This window comes from Podarcis bocagei (assembly GCF_964188305.1).
Source record: "Podarcis bocagei genome assembly, chromosome: 15".
In the NCBI taxonomy this organism is placed as follows: Eukaryota; Metazoa; Chordata; class Lepidosauria; order Squamata; family Lacertidae; genus Podarcis; species Podarcis bocagei.
In genome coordinates, this window is record NC_138141.1 from 45,324,038 (window position 1) to 45,330,347 (window position 6,310).

Consider the following 6,310-nt stretch of genomic DNA (forward strand, 5'->3'; position numbering starts at 1 on the left):
CCATTTCCCTGCATCTCCCCCAGTTCCACGACATGCTTCCTAATGCTTCCGACGGATTAAAAGTATCTGTGTGGTGTACGTGTGTGAGAGCAGGAGAGGGGCAGTGGGCGGGGGGGGGGGACGAGGATCTAGACACTCTGGGGAAAGCTGTACCGGCCTGGATTTAAGCAGCTGTTAGCAATGCACCCTGGGAGAAGCGATGAGCTTTCCAATTAAATCCTCTTGTCAGCCTGTCATCCACTTCAGATCCTCGCACTGATGCACCACAGCATGCCACAGTGCAAAGCACACACTTGTGTGTGCACCAGAGATGACGCAAGCCTGCTAATTTCTGCCTGGGCTTGGATGCAACTTTGCTTTTGTTCTCGGGGCCTTTTGTGTTGCATGCAGGCATAATATTATATATATATATATATATATATATATATATATATATACACACACACACACACACATACATATATATATTCTCTCTCCTTGGATCACTCTTGGTTTTCCTTTTCATGTAGGGAGTTGTCAGCCTGATCTTGCAAATGCCTTGTTTATTTTTTAAAAAGATCCAAAATCTGTTTGCAGAGAGGTTCTCTCTCTCTCTCTCTCTCTCTCTCTCTCTCTCTCTCTCTCTCTCTCTCTCTCTCTTCCCTGGTTCTTTTCTTCCCCTTCTGGGCTTTCCCTTTGTCTCCCTCGCCTGTTCATTAGGAGTCTGAGTACAGGCTTCTGAAGCAGCCGATGCGATTAAAGCCCATTTGAATATCATGATATTAGAAGGTTCCATTTTGCCTACAAAACGGCTCCGTTTCTCTCCCCGCTCTCTCCTTGCAACCCCACCCCCCACCTCACCCCACCCCCGACCACCCCCGCCACCTCTCCAACTTTACGTTGCTTTATTGCATTAAACATTTATGGAACAGCCGAGGATTAAAGGCGCCAAATTTAGCAGCAGAAGGAGACTTGCCATTGTGCGAGCGTTCGAGGGAGTCTGGGTTGGAACAAGGTTTGCAGCTTTGCCTGCTGTAGAAAGTGGCAGCCCCTGGCTCTCCATACCTATTGTTTATTTGCTCATTTACTTATTTGTACCCCACCTTCTTCACAGACCAGGACATAAGGCGACTTGCACAAATTAAAACAAGGTGCATAAAATGCAAAAAGCTAAAAACACATAAAAGATTACCGTTTTAAAAACAATTAAACTGCAGCAGAATTAAAACAACATAAAAACAAATCTACTAGAATACAGATAATAAAAACAGCACTATTACAAGCCCTTTCCTTAAAGGAAAGCCAAAGGCCTGTCAGATTAAACAGCCTTCACTTTGCTGGTGGAAGTACAGGAAGGAGGAAGTTGGTCTAACTTCTGTGGGGAGGGAGTTTCAAAGTTTGGGAGCAGCCACCGAAAAGGCCCTACGAAGAAGCACAAGGTTGCAGGTGTGGTTCTTCTGCTTCCCCATTTTATCCTCCCAACAGCCCTTCAAGGTAGGCTGGGCTTGGGCTGATAGAGCATGGCTGACCCAAGGCTGAACTGCCCATACGCTGAGTGTCAAGGCAGGGAGCAGCAGGAGAAGTGGGCTATTTCTTGCAGGCTTCCTGGAGGTAGCTGCCTGGCCACATTTGGCTGGACAAGTTGGGCTTTGGGCCTGATCCAGCAGGGCTGCTCTGAATATCTTAGCATCCCATCTACGAGGCCAGAGGGCCACCTTCCCTCTTGCAGATAAAGAAGCAGTTTGGGACATACTTTGATTCTTTTAAAGTCAGAGGAGCAGTAGTTAAGCATTATCCTTCTAATATACACTTACACTGCTCAGATAAAGACTCTCCGTAGCTTCAGATTTCTCGACCAGCCTGGCCCTAGGTGTGGCCCTATCCTGCTGCAGTAAATGGGTGCTCAGTGCCCAGAGTCCCCTTTGGCAATGAAGGAAAATAAGCCTGTGTGTATCGTTAAGTTGCCTATTGCAACAAAGCAGCAACTGCTGAAATAACAACAAAGGAATGTTGGCTGTGGTCCCTATGAACTCAGCGAACTCAGCAGGGCTTACTTCTGAGTAGACTGTGCATAGGGTTGTACCAAGAACTGGCGCAGACCTGAGAAGAGCTTGCTGGGTGAGGCCAATGGCCCAAATAGTCCAGCGCTCTGTTCTCACAGTGGCAAACCAGATGTCCTTAATTAGAAACCCGCAAGCAGGATTTGACCATGAGCAAACTCCCCTCCTGCAGTATTCTGTGGGGGACCTGTGGCCCTCCAGACATTGCTGGTCTCTGACACCCCTGTAATCCCTAACCACTAGTCCTGCTGGCTGCTGGGGTTCCCAGGAAGTTGGAGCCCAGCTGTATGCAGAGGGCTGCAATCGCTGCCACCACCACCAGTTCCCCAGCGCTGAGCTGGAGCCCAACCGATCCATCAAGCCCAAAGTTCCCAAATCGATCTTGTCGATTTTGGTGCGTCCAGCAATCGTTACTGCTCTCCAGTGGCTCTTTCGTTGTAAAGTGATTGACACCAGCCAGCGCTGAGTGCCCTTGCAGAAGGCCACGTGTCACAGCCATCTGCAAGGGCCTGGTTCCCTTTTAATTGACTTTTTCATTTTAAAAAAGATATCGGGTCTGCTATGTTTTGGTTAAGTTTGGCATTTGCACTAGCTTATATTTGGGCCTGTATGCTCTGGCATTGTGAGGGAATAATATTAATAATAGTAATGGTTCGTGTCCTGTGAGTGAGAAATGTAGATAGATAGATGATAGATAGATAGATAGATAGAGATAGATAGAGATAGATGATAGATAGATAGATGATAGATAGACAGACAGATGATAGATAGATAGATAGATAGATAGATAGATAGATAGATAGATAGATGATAGATAGATGATAGATAGATAGATAGATAGATGATAGATAGATGATAGATAGACAGACAGATGATAGATAGATAGATAGATAGATAGATAGATAGATAGATAGATAGATGATAGATAGATAGATAGATAGATAGATAGATATAGATAGATAGATGATAGATAGATAGATGATAGAGATATCTATCTATCTAATCTATCATCTATCATCTATCTATCTATCTCTATCATCTATCATCTATCATCTATCTATCTATCTATCATCTATCTATCTATCATCTATCTATCTATCTATCATCTATCTATCTATCTATCTATCTATCTATCTATCTATCAACAAACATGTTTTTAGCTTAAACTTTTCAACATGCAAAATAATAAACAAATTAATCTAAATAAAAACGGAACAGCAAAATGACAGAGAGAGAAAGCAAAGAAAAAGAGAGAGAATTTCTACCCAGCTCTGAGCAAGAGAGGAGAGATGGGCAGCCAAAGCAGGTAATACCTTCCTAGTTTTTAAAAAAAGAATTAAAAGAGAACAACAGCTGTGTTTTACAGCAAGCCTCTTTGGTTGGAGCATCCTGGCAGCGCTTTGTAGATGAGCGTGAGCTGTGATCCTCCACCACCCTCGTCTGGCTCGGCACCCCCAGTTGGGACCGGATTATCAAAGAGCCCAGTCCCACCCCAGCCTGGAGCTCTTTTGGAGAGGCTGGCCTAATTGTTTCTGCCTCAGGCCAGGCCTGCGAGGGGGCCGTTTCGCTCACAGAAGAGCCCCTCTGAACAATTTAGGATGTTGCTGCTTGGGCTACCTTTGCGGCCGGCAACTGCTGTGACCAGATCGGCTTGGTTTTCAGCCTGGCGGGAGCCTGGGCTGCTTTGATAGGGAGAGAGGCAGGGGGGCTGGGTCAAGAATGGGGGGAGCAATATCCAATACTACCAATACTCAGACTACTGAACGCATAGTGTTGCTAACAATACTGTGAATTCTACCACCACTAATACTCTGCTAATGCTCAAAGCATTACTAACAATGCTACTAATACTCCACTAATATTCATAGAGCAACTAACAATGCTATTAATACCACTACTACTGTTGTTGTTGTTGTTTAGTCGTTTAGTCGTGTCCGTGACCCCCTGGACCCCCTGGACCAGAGCACGCCAGGCACTCCTGTCTTCCACTGCCTCCCGCAGTCTGGTCAAACTCAGGCTGGTAGCTTCGAGAACACTGTCCCACCATCTCATCCTCTGTCGTCCCCTTCTCCTTGCGCCCTCCATCTTTCCCAACATCAGGGTCTTTTCCAGGGAGTCTTCTCTTCTCATGAGGTGGCCAAAGTCTTGGAGCCTCAGCTTCAGGATCTGTCCTTCCAGTGAGCACTCGGCTGATTTCCTTCAGAATGGATACGTTTGATCTTCTTGCAGTCCATGGGACTCTCAAGAGTCTCCTCCAGCACCAGAATTCAAAAGCATCCATTCTTCGGCAATCAGCTACTACTACTACTACCACCACTACTATTAATACCACTGCTACTAATGCTAAAGAATAAGCTTTTACAACACTACAACTCGTGGACATCCCATGAATCTGAATGTTGGAAGATTCAGGGCAGAGAAAAGACAGTCTTTCATCACAGGGTGAATAGTTTAAACTATGGTCTGGTCTGGTCCTGAGCAGGATGGCTCCTGCAAAGAAAGGTGAAAAGAAGAAAGGACGATCAGCCATCAATGAGGTGGTTACTTGGGAATATACTATAAACATTCACAAACGGATCCATGGTGCGGGCTTCAAGAAGCAGGCTCCTCGTGCTCTCAAGGAGATCCGTAAATTTGCAATGAAGGAGATGGGGACTCCTGATGTACGCATTGACACCCGCTTGAACAAGGCTGTCTGGGCAAAAGGAGTAAGGAATGTTCCTTACCGTATCCGTGTGTGTTTATCCAGAAAACGCAATGAAGATGAGGATTCACCTAATAAACTGTATACACTGGTCACATATGTGCCAGTTACCACTTTCAAAAGCCTACAGACTGTTAATGTGGATGAAAACTAATCTTTCATTACAATAAAAATGTTATAACATTAAAAAAAAAAAAGTTTAAACTATGCAACTTGCCACAGCAGGAGGCAGTGATGGCAACCAACTTACATGGCTTGAAAAGAGGACTGGAGAGTTTCATGGAGGAGACAGCTGTCAATGGCTGCTATCCACAGTGGCTCTGCTCTGCCTTCATGGTTGGGGGCAGCTATGCTTCTGAATGCCAGTCGCTGGAAACCACAGGAGGGGAGAGGGCTCTGGAGCTTGGATCCTGCTTGCGGGTTTCACAGTGGGGCATCTGGTCAGCCACTGTGAGAACAGGGTGCTGGACTGAATGGGCCATGGGCCTGATCCTGCACGGGCTCTTCTTATTCTCCTAAAAAACAAGAATGGCTAGGAAGAGCAGGAGTCTGACTTACTATAAGGCAGCTTAATGTGTTCAAAGCTATCCTATGCCCTTTTAAGATGTGGCTCTTTTGGGGGGGCTGTTATTGGGTTGTTTTTATTTTGATTATATATATTGTGGTTTTTATGTTGATCTTTTCTGTGAACCGCCTTGAGACCTCCCAGTATAGGGCGGTATATAAATAATAATAATAATAATAATAATAATAATAATAATAATAATAATAATAATAATAATAATATAATATTCTGGGCTGTGTGCACTGCAGCCTCAGAGCCCTCAGCTGGCACACAGAAGGAAGTAAGCAATGTGCAACTAACAGGCAGCATGAAACCTCGCGTTGACTCAGCTTCCGACAAATACCAGGATCCAGTGTGAAGGAATGGTGGCTGTGTTCTGGTAGAGCAATCTGCCTTGCACACTGAAGGACCCAGGTCCAGTCCCCGACAGCTTCTCCAGGTGGGGCTGGGACACAGCCCCATCTGGAGAGCCACTGCCAACCAGTGCCCACCACCTTCTGTGGACCAATGAGCCTGACTTGCTTTAAGGCATCTCCCTATGCTCCTATTTAAACCAGATCCTTCCATTTTGGGGCAAGAGCTCAGGGATAGAGCACCTGCTTTGCGTGCAGAAGGTCCCCAGACTCAACCCCCAAAGACAAGTGCAAGTGGGGCTGGGGCAGAACGCTGCCTGGAATCTTGGACAGCAGCTGCCAGTCAGTGCACTGAACTAGGTGGAGACTGTATCATGAGCTTCTGATCTCTCTGTGGGGTTTTTTGGCTAGTCGTCAGAATGGGGTCTTCTGCCTGCTTTGTTCCAGATTTCTGCTAAATCCTCCCCAGTAGCCACTGAGTTTAGGGAATTGAGAGTATTCACACACTGTGGGCTTGGCAAGTGATGGACCACTCTAGCTGCCCATGGCCTAGCCTGGCTTTGACTTAACACTCTCCAGCCGATTCCGTATTCCTTGCCACCAATCCCTTTCCAGCACTCTGTGTGTGTGTGTGTGTGTGTGTGTGTGT

General features: G+C 46.0%; 1 pseudogene across 1 annotated transcript; it reads left to right on the plus strand.

Moving 5' to 3' along the window:
- Nucleotides 1-4,507: 4,507 nt before the first annotated feature.
- On the plus strand, nt 4,508-4,940 carry LOC308574033 (large ribosomal subunit protein eL31 pseudogene; annotated as a pseudogene). The gene has a single exon. The product of its transcript is annotated as a large ribosomal subunit protein eL31 pseudogene (transcript).
- Nucleotides 4,941-6,310: the final 1,370 nt, after the last annotated feature.